Raw genomic sequence first — 16,393 nt, forward strand, 5'->3', positions numbered from 1 at the left:
TTTGACAGAATCGGTCGAAACTGCTAGATTATTTTGTGAAGCTTGATCCAAATCGGTGCAGTTTTTCCATACTTTTTATGGGTCAAGCTTTTACTTTACTAAACAGAAAATTGTTTTCTTTGACTACTTGTAAAAGCTTTAGGCGCTCATCAATTTAAGGTCAATCAATTTAAAATATCAAAGATGATTCGGAGCGCCACAAGGTTTTACAAATAGTCATGTGTGAATGACTCAAGGAGAAAAAAATTAAAATTTTTAATTTAAGGCTAAAAACGTAAAAAACAGATTTGCCGTGTATGGGTTTCGAACAGGAAAACCTTCCACATGCAAAGCGGGCACCGTAACCACAAGACCATAGGAGACTAGTATTAACATTTCAAGATAAGATATTGTAAAAAAGTTTCGTTGTCGCTTACGTTTTCCGTCTACCCCCATCAATCTCCTCACGACATGGAACATTGTAGCAAAATGCATTGTCACTGAAACTTAACGAACATGTGATCCGAAAAGATTTGATCCGAACAAATTGTTGTTGTTTGTTGTTTAAAAACAATTCTAAATCATAATTATTATTTTTAACCGTCTCAGATTAATCTAACCATTCATTAATTTTAAATTAAACAATTTTCCTGGCCACTTGTAAGAGACGTTCCCAATTAAGAAAAACTTGCAAAGCATGACCTTGAAAAAAACTTCCTAAATTTTCAATCCTTCTGAAATGATTGTCAAACACTACCCCTAGCTCCAGACCTAACACTCCACTAACAACAACAAAAAAAAAAAGCAACGTTATATCACATTTCTCTCGAACACTACCTCTTAACAATTTAATTAATGTAATTAGTTATGTGATTCACTAACTTCACTTGTAACAACTATTTATTGATCATTAAGTTTATTTATTTATTTATATTTTTTTAATTTCTAAATTGAAAGTACTTACACTAATGATTTAATATGAAAGAGATTATTACAGTCGAGACCGTCATAATATGTGGTGAATTCATATTATTTGAAGTATTAAAAGTGTATCAGCTGGTTTTATCAAATGATAAAAAAAAAATCTACGTAAATAGTATTTCAAATAGTATTGCGTCTATGTAATTATTATGAAACCGTACCAAATACTGTAATATTATTTTTTTTTAAAAACTTTTATTAAATACAATAGTTTCAAAAGAAAGAAACTAGAAAATATGTGGATTGTTAACATGCTCCATCTTAATGGTAAGTATTAATATTCCTTCTTTTGAGAATAGATAAAATAAAAGATATTCATGAAATTTAAATTTGGTTCAAATATTTTTTTTCCGTAACTTTATTGGCTGGACATTTCAACTAAACCATTCTTTTAGTAATTAATATTTTTTTAATTACTGAAAATTAATGAATAAAAGTGTAAATTAAGTGCGAAAAATTCAACATTTTTAAAACAGAAATTCAAATTTTAAAACGGACATAACATCATAGTTTTGGCTTGTCAAATTCGTTGACATACTGCATGGTATTAGTTACTTATATTTTGTATGGTATTACATTGAGTTATATTATTCTACGACTTTTTATTAGAAAACTTAATAATAACGAGTGTAAATTCTGTGTTGTAAATTCATTTTTTTAAAGTGTAAATTATATATTAAACTGTCACCAATTGACAGATCACATATTAATACGTCATCAACAGAGAGCGCCAAAAGACTGCGTTTAATCATCTCAAAATTATTCTGTATTCAAACAATGAATTAAAAATATAAAAAAAATTAGGGGGGGAGTCTATAAGTTGAGTTATGGGATGGAGCGAATAAATATATATGTGTGTCCTCTATGACTGGTTTGGTACTGATATATTGCAGACATTCTTATTCAACTTTTTACTTCGTAAATAGCTCGTTTATCCCTCATAACCGCTAAATTACTTTTAAATCGCACACTTTTAAGGACAAAAACATTGGAAGGAAATTCTATCTGATTTAGTTTCCTTATCAAAATTTAATTGTGAAATTAAAGTTCCATATAAACTTGACAATAGAAAATTATTGACGCAATGGATATTTAAAATTTATTGTGTTGTATTAAATGATTAATAATTATGGAGTTCCCTTATTGGTTTAATAAAGTCATACCTATATTAAATGCATTACTTTTATCGCATATTAAGAAATTCAATGATTAATTTCTTCAATGATTAATTTCCTTATTTATTTTTTGATTCTATTTTTAGTGCAAGCCAGAAATACATTGAGCAATGGTTTAATTTTTTGTGTTATCATAATTCAATATTTTATTAATAAAAAAATATTAATATTGGTGACGTCATGTTGTAAAATTAGTCACTTAAAAAGTTTCTTGAATTTAACTGCTTAATCTGGATATTTAAAACAACCTAGATTGTACGAATATTTGATTTTCCTATAGATATTTTTTGTTCAGCTTTTGTTGGACTTTGAAAGCATGTCACGATATTAAGAAAATTGAAGTATTTACGAGTTTTCAATCTTTCTTGTTGTTCACAATACAATATGTTAATAATCGTAGGATGTTTTTTTAAACACTATTTCGTGTATGTCTGCTTGAATAATCTTTTTTTTTCTATATATAAAAATGATATGTTCGTTTGTGTATTACTTATGAACACAAAAAGTACTGCATCGATTGTGCTCAAGTTTTTATACAATATACAACTTATTTTGAGGATGGTTTCTATCTATATTTAACCCCCAGGGGGTGGAAGTGAGGATTAAAATTTGTATATGGAAAACCCATTTAAATAATTTTTTTAGACAAAATAAAGATCAACGTTTCGATCACTGAAATATTTTCAAATATACCCAAGTCTGGTACCAAATAAAAGGGCGAATGATGTGTACATTAAACAACTGTAAGTTAGATGAAAATCAGTTCATCCGTTGAAAAGTTGTGAACTCTCATTTATCGGTTTATAATATGTCATATAATTCACTTAATACTTCTCATATATTTCAAAGCAACCATAATGGTTCCACATCGAAGTGCGGCGATGTAGGTACAGCTACTTTTTTTAATAAATACTAAACTAACTTTCCAATAAGCTAAAGACTGGCAATTTTGAAGACATCCAAGGCTAATAAAAGGAATTTTAAATAAAAAATAGTTTATATACACGAGTTTCCAAACGAGCTAAAAAATAATTTAATAATTATAATTGTAATGTCAAATTTCATGTTAAGAAAGTGAGGTGCCTGATAAGAATGCAAGAAGAACATTCCAGGTTTTTTAACATTAAATTTACATATTACAAATAGTTAAACTATTTTATCCCTTTTTGTCTATTTTAAAAACGTGGTAAATTAAAAAGTATTTTTTATTTACTTTTTTCTAATAATTCCTGTTTTTATTTTTATTTTTTAAAACCACCATCATTATCTATTTCGATTGTAGGGGTATACAATTGTTTCGATACCTAACTGGCTGTTAGAAAAATTGACGTACCTTTCTTATTACTTAAGGCTATTTTTATACAGACTTTTTCCATTAAAAAAAAATGGCGGTTATGCTCTCTACGTTATAATTTTATATCTTGTATAAATAAATGTATATGATTGTATAAATTTTTTTATTTATAAGTGATATATTTAAGATATGTAAAATACGTATGAAATACGATTGTGAAAGTTGGAAACTTTTTGAGTAGACACATTTCAAAATGAAATTTCTTTTAAATTGTACAAACAACATTTCAGTTCGTTCTGTTGTAAAACTGTTATTTTATCTTGACAGCATCCAACAACCAACATAATACTCAAGAAGTGAGTATGGATATACATTGTTTAGGAGCTTATAGGAAGAAAACGATATCGTCAGCTTACAATAAAAACGTAGTATCTCATGCATTTTTATTGTCAAGTTTAACATAGAAAATTCTGATTTTTGTCATGTAACGGTAAAAAAAATTCAGTTAGTGTAGAAAGATTTTCAAAATCGATTCAGTTTGGAAAAAGCGTATAATTTTAACTTATAAATAATTCCTATGGAAATGAATGGTCAAATAAACCTGGATCAATTCATTTCGAAAAGAGAAATGGTAAATAATTAGGTAATTCAAAACAATAAATCATGGGAACAAACTCAACTCAAATATTTCAATTTCAATTAAAATATTTCCAAAAATTTGTCCAAAAAATTGATAGCTCTCTAGGTATCCTTTTCATCTCATCTGATGTCCTTAACCATCACTTTGATATTGATTTAAGAAGGAGTGTTATAAGTTTAAAGTGTTTATCTGTGCGTCTATGTGTTTCTCATTGGCATCGCAGCCCCTAAACGGTGGAACCACCTTGATTGAGAACATTTTATAGCCAAGTTTCTAAAAATCTGTTTAAATCGTATTTGTCGGGGGTTTTTAAAATTAGATTTCACTTGTGTTTTGTTTCATTTTTCATTGGTAACACTTTACGGCCTAAATAGCAAGGAATTTAAATTTGCGCTTATTTTGAGACAGTCTTTACTCCCTGTATATAGCACAAAGGTGTAGCACATAAAACAAGTGAGTAAGAGGTAATGTTGTTCTGTATACCTATAGACATTTCGACTAGAGTACAGTATGAAGATTTACTGTTATCCTTGTTTGTATTTAAATGTGTCAACAAACCATCTAAATTATGTCACAAGAGAATTCACAATTTATCACTGAAACGTGTATTACTACCTACTCTAATACAAAAGACAGTATATTTAATATTTAAACGCATTGATATCCGCAGGGGAATTCTCTTACAAGAATATTTTAAGAAAAAAAAGAAGAAAAAATGAGGACGAAACCTTCAATAATCATTAGTTAGATGACAATAATCATGCATAATCTGACTCTACTCGTGTATGGAATTATAAGATAATATTACTACGTGAATCGGGAAGAACGCATCACACTTGTTTCCAAGGTAAATTTCAAATCGACAATCCGAAAAATTACAAAAGAAATTGACTTAAAATTACATTAGACAATTAATTTTATTTAAATCGCAGTCAAAATTTTCTACTACTTTTTATTCTTTTAAAAACTTTTTTAAATTCTTTTAATAAATAACCAAAAAAATTTTTTTTTAGGATTTGATGAAATTAGGTATAGTCAATTTGATCCAAAAGATTGGATGAGTACCTTTTGAAATATTAAAAAAATTTTGCTAGGAGGAATTTCGGAGTGATTCTGGAGATATTTCGAAAATCCTCTAATTGTCAAATTATCTGCATTTGAATATTTTTATGGGCACTAATTAACCTAAATAATCTATAGATATGAAAATCTGATAGATTTTGCGATTGAACAGGGTATGTCTGAAGAAATTGTTGCCCGAAGCAACTCGAAGCATAGATTTTTAATGGATACTTTTAATTACTCCTCCAATCGTCGTTGGCAAATAACTAGTATAACTAGTCCAACCGTCATAGGAACCCGATTTTTGTTTTGAGCCAAAATTACCCAATCAAAGGATTTTTAAAATTTTTCAAATCGGGCACAGCAAAGTAAAAAATATTTCAGGTGTCCCATTCTTACTACGATCTATACAACCATGTAACATGGCTTAACTAGGCAGAATAAAAGCGATTTGCTTAAACTACTACCACAAACTCTAAACGCATCGGCTTCTTCATTATATTTTTCGACACTCAATATATGCATGAGCTCTCATTATAATCTTATAAGCGTAGCAGTTCGGTTTATGTAGTACCTATTCGTTGCCCCACCACAAATTTCGAGTTTGCGTATTAATTTGCTTCCATGTTAATTTTCATCATATCGTCGAGATCTGACTTTTCTATACACATTTTAACATAAAGATTTAGTACGGCCACCCTGGCTCATTTTGTATACTTGTAAAGCTTTTTAAAATATTACACGCTCACTTTTGTCGGCAATTATCCACAGAGAATATTACACGAAAATGTATTTTATTCGAATGAAAATCTTTTATTTGGTATAAATTTTTAATCAATAAAACATTACGTTCCATGTATTGCTAGTGGCATTATTAAATTTTTATCTTTTAAAAGGTACAATTTGAGTGAACAAAAGTTTTTAATAATCGTAAATTATGCAGTTTATTTTTTTACTAGATGTTATCCGCGACCTCGGTCGCGCTTGTGGAAAGAAGTTGAAAATATTGTCTAAACATATGAAACGTTTTTGTCAATAAATTAGAACTTCACGGAAAAAAAAGTATTTTACAGGCCAATTAGTGTACTTTTTCTGCGCCACTACCCCCAAAGAGTTGTTTATTTACATGAATTAAATCTTAAAGGTTGGATTTTTTTTAATAAAAAAGGCATTATCTAATATCTACAATATAAAAAAAAAAAATTATTGATATCTCATACCGTTTTCTGTTAATTTAAAATTAAAAATGTATAATCCCCCTTTGATCACCTTATATTTCGAAGTAATTTAGCGCCTAGCAAACATATTTTCGAATTAATTATATTGAATATACACTAATTTGTAATATTGAATATACATTTTCTACGCTTTATAGAGTTTGAGAGATACCTTATCACAAAACCAAAATAAATAAATTTAGCTACCTGAGTGTAAAAATTACAAGTAATCTTCCTATTCAATTAATTTCAACATCTTTGTATACATAAAAAAAGGTATAAGAACTGATTAAAAAAATTACCCTCATTTTCACGCATTAAATTTATTAATTATTATATCTTGATGCGTTTGAAAATGTAAAATTATGTTATAATTGTTTTGCACGTTTTTCTGAAAGTATACTTTTTTTTAATAAGATCAGTACACTGATTTTAATTGTATACACAAGGAAATTAGATTTTTCTTTGGTAGCTTATCAGCAAAGTACAATGTGTCCCAAGAAGCAGTGAGAAGTTTTTACTTTCGAAGTTTATATTGTCTTAATCTTGGTTTGGCTTACGTCTCAATTTTCATGATTAAATATTCAACTAGTAGGTAATCGTGGATTCGTCAAACATAATGCACCTTATAAGTAAATAATATAAAGTCAACATAAAAATGGAGAAATAATTTTATTTCTAATTGAGAAATTTTTCTTCTAAAAAAAAGTAAGAAAGCATCGAAGTATATATATATTTCAAATTAGCGAAGCAACTTTTTTCCTGATTAAACTAGCAGTAGGCCCATAATAAGCTGTTATGTAACCGGAAATTAACTCAGAGAAAAAATTATAATAACAGAGATATTTGATTAAAAGAGTTTTTGTTTAACAGGCAATGAAAGTGGCTGTCTAGTTACGCCTCTTTTCTTGTCCAATTTAGAACCTATTTGTTGGTTTCCAAGACCAGAGTATATTTTAGTAACCCATTTTATCAAGCATATCAATTTAAACGGCTAACTCAAATTTAAAATCGGGAAATCCGGTTTCCGAGAATATTTTTTTGTCATACCAATTTTATAACCATTTGCAGGAAATCATTTTATTTAAAAAAAATCACACACAAAAACAAACAACTGTTGACACTTTGTTATCAGAATAGTTGCATGATAATATTTTTCAACCAATTTAATTATAAAAAAGTCACGGAACTAATTTTTTAATACTTTTTTTAACATCCTAATAATAGTAATCACGGAAGATAAACTGTTAAACGCAAATTAATTATATTGAAAATATATTTTATTGTAAAAAAGAACATTTTATACAACTTTTCTGCGAATAAATAGTTAAATGAATTAAACTAAATGAAATATGTTAAAATTTTCTAACATTCATAAACTATATTACTAAAATTGTATTTCGCCGAAGGTATAAAATATTTACCTTATACTAAATAGATATTAACACAGGAAAAAAGAGAATAACGTGTAAATGTAATATAAACTTTTTGAGTTATGAAATTTGAGCTTTTATTCGAAACATTCAAAAATATTCTTCTATAGAAACGTTTGAAAAATAGTGAAACGTTAGCAGATATAGTGAAATTTATTTCGTATATCTTTACTTATTTATTATACATAAATTCGAATTATCCGAAATTAATATTAAATTTTGTGCTTCCCTCTCTCGTTTTTCGTGAACTAGTTCGGCTAAAAAAGTAATGGCATAAACCCCCACCTGCGTTAATAATTTAGATCGGTTATCTCATTCTTCTCAAAATAATATTACTCCAATCATCTTAGGGTTTCTCCTCGGAATCTAAAGTAATATGCTGAATTTTTGTACAAACTTTTATTTTGATAGCACAAATTATAGTACCTTAGCGCAGGGTCAATATTTATAAATATATGGTATTAAAAAACTATTTAAGTAGTATTTAATCGATAATTAAGTGAAAAAACTGTATAATTGACAAGGTCAGTCGTGAATACCAGTCTATTATGCGGTTTTTTTCCATAATTATTCATTAAATACTACTTAAATAATTATTTAATACCTTTTATTTATGAATAGTGACCCAGCACTGAAGTACGTTAACCTGAGCGCAACACCTTCTGCACCCTCTATTTCGAAAACGGTTCCACATACAAGAAAAAGTTTCAGGCAAAATTTATAGAAAATTTTTTTGCGACAACATAAGTACTATCAAAATAAAGGTTGGCACAAAAATTCAGCATATTACTTTAGATTCCGAGGTTGATCACTTATTTTGACGAAGATAATCTGGTTATATAGCTGAAACACACTGTATACTGTATAAACATGATTATGATTACGTATATTGATAACAATAACCTTTGCCCTCATTAAAAAAAAAAAAAAAAACAGAAACACTTTTTAATTAAAAATGATATGAAGTACATATTACAGTGTTGAAAAAAAAAGTAAATATTATCACTACATGAGATATTAAAGTGTATTATAAATTCTTAAACCATTTAGTATTATAAATTCTTAAAACATAGAATGAAAAATACTCACCAAAATCTCAATTTATACAGCATTTTTTAAAGTTGATACTGTTTCATATCTGCCAAAAAAAAAAGAGTTTAGTTAAGCTTTTTAACCCCCGAACTAAAATAAGGTGTATTATAAGTTTGACCGCTATAATATGTGTGTGTTTGTGTTTTTGTCTGTCTGAGGCATCGTAGCACCTAAACGGATGAACCCATTTTACTTTTTGTTTTCATTTGTAAGGTAACTTTAACGGAGAGTGTTTTTAGCTATGTTTCAAGTACGAGCTTACTTTTCCGTACCCGAAAAAACTAAACAATTGGCGATGATCTTCAAAATCGATTCCGTTTGGAATGACATATAATTTTAACATATAAATAATTACTATGGAAACCAATGGTCAAATAAACCTGGCTCAATTTATTTCGAAAAGTGAAGTAAAATAATTAGGTAATCCAAAACAATAATTCAAAAGAACAAAGCCAACTTAAATATTTCAATTTCAATTAAAATATTTCCAAAAATTTGTCCCAAAAAATGATAGCTCTCTAAGTATCCTTTTCATCTCATCTGATGTCCTTGACCATCACTTTGATATTGGTTTAAGAAGGAGTGCTATACGTTTAAAGTGTTTATCTGTGCGTCTGTGTGTTTCTCAGTGGCATCGTAGCCGTTCAACGGTCGAACTGACTCGATTGAGAATATTTTATAGCTAAGTTTCAAAAAATCGGTTTACAAGGAATAAATAGCATTTGTCGGGGGTTTTTTAATTTTGTAAATTTCACTTATTTTAAGGCTAAGATATTTAAAACGAAGAAAGATCTTGTTTTACCAAAAGTACAGTAAAAATAGGTACATCTGTAATTTTCTCTTTATATTACTCTACCTTGTCTTTGGTATACAATCTATAAATTTTATACAATTTACGGCCTGTTTTTACGACCATTTTAAAGAAGAACACCCACACATCGTATAACAAAAATAGTTCTTGTTATTGTCATATGACGTCAAAAATAAGAAGGGGATAAAAAAGGATCTTTACCATTTGATGTAGTGTATAGAGAAATGAAATAAAAACTACAAACCAAAAAATAAAAAATAAACAATACAGAAAAATTAACAGGATGAAAACTAACAAACATAGTTTTTCATATTTTGTAGCGTGTTTTTTTTTAAATTGTTTTTTATATAAAGGTTTTTGTATTGTTTTAGAGAAAATGGTTGTTTTTTTGTTCAGCAATTAAAAAAATTCATTATAAAAAACAGCGTTACAGAAAAACAGGTCCCACAGGAATATGAAAATTTTCACTGAACACTGTAGAATGTATTTATTGAATGCGTCAAAAATATACAAAGTTAAAAATAATTTTGGAAACTGATGTTGCGCTGCGCTGTACAAAGATAAGGATTCAGTAGATATTTTGTCAAGTGGTTACGTGGCGGTAGAGATATGTAGTATAGCAAACAAGTTGAAATTGGTGAAATTTAGAAATAATGATTGTGTAAATACGTGGTTCCTTGGACTTCTTAGATAAATGACCCAGAAGCGTTTTTCGTCACATAAAAAATTATACAAGTTAATTTTAGTAAATATGTTTTTGTGGCCAAATCGTGCTTTAGTTCAAAGATTAATTAATATAAATAATAATAATGGGGGTTTAACCTCCGTTTTTGTGACGCATGCCTAATCACAGAGGCCACCCACATCATTATTTGTTAATCTTTATTTAATCAATTACAAACATATACAATTACATTTTTGATGTGGGTGGAGTCGATTACTTCGTTCTTATCCAATCGACGACAATGTGATCAAATCTGCACTCCCATTAATTATAAATTGTTCACACTGCCGCTGCCTGGTTTCGAACCCGCAACCTAAGTCTAAATAATCCTACGTTCTAAAACTAGCGCCTTAGACCGCTCGGCCATTTAGACTTCTTTAATTAATATACAATATTATAAAGTAAATCCTTCTACCATATAATATAAATTTTAAATTATTTTTTACCTTCGCGCTTAACTTACCCATTTGCAGCTTTCTTCCTTTTATAATTCCCGAATAGAAATTGCCTCCAAACGGATAGCCGGAAACAGGCCAAATAAGGATACCCTAATCGGGACCCAATAAAAACTCCACTTGGATATTTCAATGTAAAAATTGTTTAAATTGTGTGTTAAATAATATTTTTTCCCACTTTTTGCAACCCATTAGTATACTAAACCCAATCTAGAAACCCATAAAACAATTTTTACGTTTGCTCAACTGGAATCTATCTAGGATACATGCAGTATACATTTTTTTCATTCTTTTTGAGCACTGATTGGGAAAAATTTATAGTCGCGTAGGGATTTCTCAATCGGATCCTTAGACATGCTTACGCTACGACCAAGTATTTCAGAATCTCGCTATCACTCAAAATTTCTTAGGAGAAGCATTCTTCTCGATTTTTGGTGCGATTACAAGAAATTTCTGCTTCAAAGTATAAATAATCGATTTGTTCCAAAATCAATCATTGAATATTTTAAGATTTTTCTGAGCTTTTGAAAATTAATGCTTATAGAAAAGCAATTCGCACCGAGTGTGAGTTTTATTGGAGGCGTTTCCATGGTAACGATACACTACTTTAATTATAGAATTATATAATTGTATGGATTGCATTTCTGACTTACATTGGAAGTTTATTATTATTGTCTGACAAATTTAAATAAATAATTATGATTATTTTCATTTGAAAAATAATATTTGAGCAATTTGATTTCTTTTTTTCACAATTTTTAATGCATTAAGTTTAATTAATTAGTGTTTTTAAATAATTTTAATTTGACATTTTCTATACCATTAACATTTAAAGAATCGCAAATTAGTCATAACAGCCTCCTTTATCGTCTACGAACACAACGAATAATATTTCCACTTTCGGTACAAGCAGAAAATGTCAGATGAATTCCTAATATGTAAAGCACATTTGGAAAAAAATGGCGTTGAGCCAAATGAAATACTGAAAGTGAACAATGTCTTATCTTTACTTATGTCTTCCTCTTGTAAGAAAATGTAAGAAAGAAAAGATGATTTTTAAACAAGATTTTTTTTTATTGCATCGTCTAGACACCATAGTGTTTATTAGATGTTAAAATAGAAGATTATGAGAATGTCATACGATATGGTTATTCGTTTACTTAGATTTTTTGTTGTTGTTAGAAAATTCAACATACAATACAGTATTCGAACAGTTATTGTTTATTGTTTGAGCATATCATAAAGTTTTGTTTATTAGCTTAGTATAAGCTTTATATATTTTTAATTGCAATATAAAAAAATCGTACTTGTTAATGGCACTAAACATTCAATTCTATGAAGCGATAAATTATATAGATTTTAAATTTGTTTAAAATATGATATGTGCCAGTAGCTTGGTACCCGCTCAAATATATGCACAGTTTGCACAATTTTTTCAAGTGTAAAACAGTCATAATTCTTCATATATCAAAATATATATATGTATATATATATACCATATATCAGAATGAATATTTATATCATATACCGGAAAAGATGGCCATGAATTGCTTTACATTTATTATTTTAAATTTGTACAGAAATTTTTAATCTATGGTTCAAGATGATGATCATAAATGGAGCAGCAAATGGTTTTTTATATAAATTATAGCTCATGTGTAATTCTGGTTCATGAGCTTTAATGTTGTACAGTTTTGTTCAAATCCATTCGATAGTTTTTCCGTGAAAGCGTTTCAAACAAACAATCAAACATACTTATTTTTTCATTTATAATATACAGGGATTATAATATACAGGAAAACATATTAGTAAATCGTTAGTATTTCCATACACAATGAAATGTTCAATTCAAGATCTACAAACTTGAACTGATCTATAGTTTTACTGTTTCTACCTACTCTAGACCAGATTAAATGGACCAGCCGAAAACAACACTTTATATCACTAGTGGCAAATATTCAAATATATCACTCGAGAAAGTGCGCGAATTGAAAACAGACAGGCTTATTTTGGCTTTTAGAGAGTGGAGATCCAAAACACCCGATATATTCCATACTATGGACACTATAGTATCTAATATTTTGTTAGCGTCGGTCTCCACATTAACTTACATGCAACTTCCGCATTTTAGTTAATAATCCGAAATTACATTAAATAATTTAAACCTTTTTGTTCGTTATAAGGTATGGATACATATCTACATGTTTATGAATTTGATATTTATAATATGTATTATAATATCTCTCCCATAAATGGAATTAATATGGATATGCATGAGATTAATTTAAACTGTACTGCAGTTGTATTATTTTAACAGGGTTAAGCAGAGAAGAGTGTGATTTTGAAAACCCGTCAATTTTTCCGAATATTTGTTTAGGTAGAATCTTCCTTACTCTTACGAAAAATTTGAAAAAAAATGTGACAAAAGTTTCTTTCTCATGCAATAAATCATTTAAAATTGGAATTTTCGCATGTTGTAAATAGCAAAATGTTGAATGAATAGATACATTTTCAATAATGTTACTCCTTTTGATATAAATTAAAAAGTAAAAACCTCTATAAATTAACTCTCGTACTTTACATTAAAATAAAATCGGAGGAGTATTGTAAATATCTTAATTAAAGAGGTCAAAATTCACGAAAATTATCGTCCACCATACGTGAAAAAAACAAAACACAATTATTTAATATTTTTAGAAATTAAATACTTACAAAAAATTCGATTCGAGTGTTCTGTAAAAAAGCAGAATACTATCCGAACAACCTGGATTTGCATTTTAAAAAAACATCGATTTATTTTTTGAACGCAACTATATAAGTTAATATCCTTAAATGTTCTTTTATGGCTTTTAACTATTCGAGCAATTAAAATACAATTTACTAAATTTAGTTAAAAATACAATTTATAATTCATTTTGAAATATGTACCTATGTAATTTTTTTTAATTCTTTTTTATGTGCAGAAATACAATCTTAAAATGTTAAAAAGATTTGGAAAAATTGTCAGTAGTTTTGATATTTTCCACATTTTCAAATCGTAAGCTTTTCTGCCCCACCCTGTACATACTGTAATGTAGCTTTACTTGTTGTTTAATACTAAGTACTGTTTTGTCTATTAATAGGTACTACATAACTATATCTATGAAACGGTATATGTATATATGGTATAATGAGTACTGTGGAATGATGTGGGTGCACTCCTCATTCAGATACTTGTTACTCTCTAAATAGTACCTACATTCGATACGTATTTTATAATTCCATATAGATATAATTCACAATTTTATGTAATATAATGTTGTTATATAACTTTAATAGAAATAAATGGATAAGTAATTAGGACGCAGGTATGGGTTATTTTTACAATGAAATGCAAGTTACCTTGCTGTAATTATAGAGCGAGAAAAATATTATCTTAATATATTTCTTAAAATCGCTCAGTAATATGAATTGAAATAATTTGTGTCCTGATAATGCTGCTAAATCTTTGGTCTCCTTCACAGATTATAATTTATTACATAAATAGATAGGTAACTCTACTGAACCTGAAATTTTGTCCAAAAAACCCCCTGGAATAAGGCACTTACTGCGAACTATTTTTAACCATTGAAGTAGGTAAAATATTATCCAAAGTAATAGATGGCCCTACACGATTATAAAGTGCTTGGTAAAATTAGACAAAGTATGCTCGATGGAGGAAGAGTTTTGGTTCAGTTCGCGCAAGTACCCAGTCGAAGACATATGACCACATTGGGTTCTTGAGTGTCTTAAGAGAGTTTTATAAGTAACTGTTGATTGTTTCTACTACTTTTTGTTTAACTTTTAGTCTTTATCATCTTCCCACGGATGTGAAGATAGCCAAAAGATAGCTCTGTTTTCTTCAAGAAGATATTCGCTAAAAACACTCTTAATTAAAATAAATTTTACAACATCCTTCAAATAATACTTTTATACATACAAACAAGCGCATAAAACTATTTTCTATTTGCCATTTAATAGAGAAAATTGTAAAATTATCAACAATTTTCATATTATGTGGTCTTGAGATTGATAAAATAACATTTTCGAAGGACTTATAATAATTATAAAACTTATAATTATTAAAATTTATATTAAACGTGTGGTTAACGAATCCCTAAAGGTTTTGTGGTACCAGGTCGAATAATATTTTGAAATAGTTTGAATCAATTTGTGAGATTATTATTAATTTGGAAATTAGTTTTTGTATTCATCTAGAAATTATCATTTCAATTTGAAATCTTATAAAATTCTGATAACGGTTCGACATTTTGGTACCATCTCTAGCTGATATCATAATGGAACGCGGAAAAGCTGTGAATAGCTTAAAGTCAAGTGAAGAAAGTGTCAATGAATTAATAATTTACGGCTTTTTGATGTATGTAAGATATACAAGTTTATAATTTTGTATACCTTAGGAAACGATTTTTGTTTGAAACATTTTTTCGTAAATATTTTTGTTTTCCAATGATCGGTCTAAATTAGGGCGAAACTTAAGTTTTTATTTTTTCAAAAACTATAAGATATAGAGAGTTGTAGAATTAGAAGTAGCTTGAAATAGTGAGTTTATTGAATTTTGTATTTAAATTCCTAGTACTTTTTGGGAAAATAAAGGCTATTATTTTATCCAACATAAATCCTTTTGTTTTTTTTTTTAAATTAAACTGTCATAGGGTATTTCAAGATTTCACTCAGTCGTTTGTTTTTTCAGCTATTTTTTATGATAATTAAGCTTTTACCTACAGACCATGTACATAAAACTATCTAACAATACATAAGTTTTAAATTATGTTCCGTCGACTTATGAGCTTACCATAACATATTCTACTTATAGTTGGCATCTTCATTGGTCTTATACAGAGTGTTCTATTTAACGTCAGTTAGTTATATCTCGAAAGAGATGATTTAACATTAGTTACAAAGTCAAAGTTTGCTTTTACGTAATATGGTCCCTACGGCATTAAAGATTCACCTTAATTATCAATGCTATAAAAACCATGCAATTAGAAGGCAGATAAACTATAACTTTCCTGCCTTGTTTGTACCTTTTTTTTTAGTACTAAGAAAACAAAAAATACGAAAGTTGAACCTTTTAGAAATATTTGACCTTTTTTAAATCCCTTTTTAGGGCTTATAATATTACTACGTTAGTATAATAAGGTCTATTAAAAAAAATCTATTAAATAAACAAATCTGTTCTAAATGTAAAAGAAACTCATCTATTGTACTATTGCACGACACATTAAAAGAAAGCAAAACGGGGTTGCACGTTATTTTATGAATAAAACAAAAACACTTAACGTTTGTTAGACCTAAAAATTATTAAACTACACAGTAATTGGTTGCTCCAACAAAGCCTTCATCACCTTTAAATTTGCAACTTTTTTATACAACTTTATTAATTTTTGTTTCAAGTTCTTCTGCCAGTACTATTCTAACACCCTGTATATGGTGAATGGTTGATACCATTTCTAGTAGAAATGTTATATAGAAACAATTTAAATTTCATCCA

Source organism: Chrysoperla carnea, chromosome 3 (assembly GCF_905475395.1).
Source record: "Chrysoperla carnea chromosome 3, inChrCarn1.1, whole genome shotgun sequence".
In the NCBI taxonomy this organism is placed as follows: Eukaryota; Metazoa; Arthropoda; class Insecta; order Neuroptera; family Chrysopidae; genus Chrysoperla; species Chrysoperla carnea.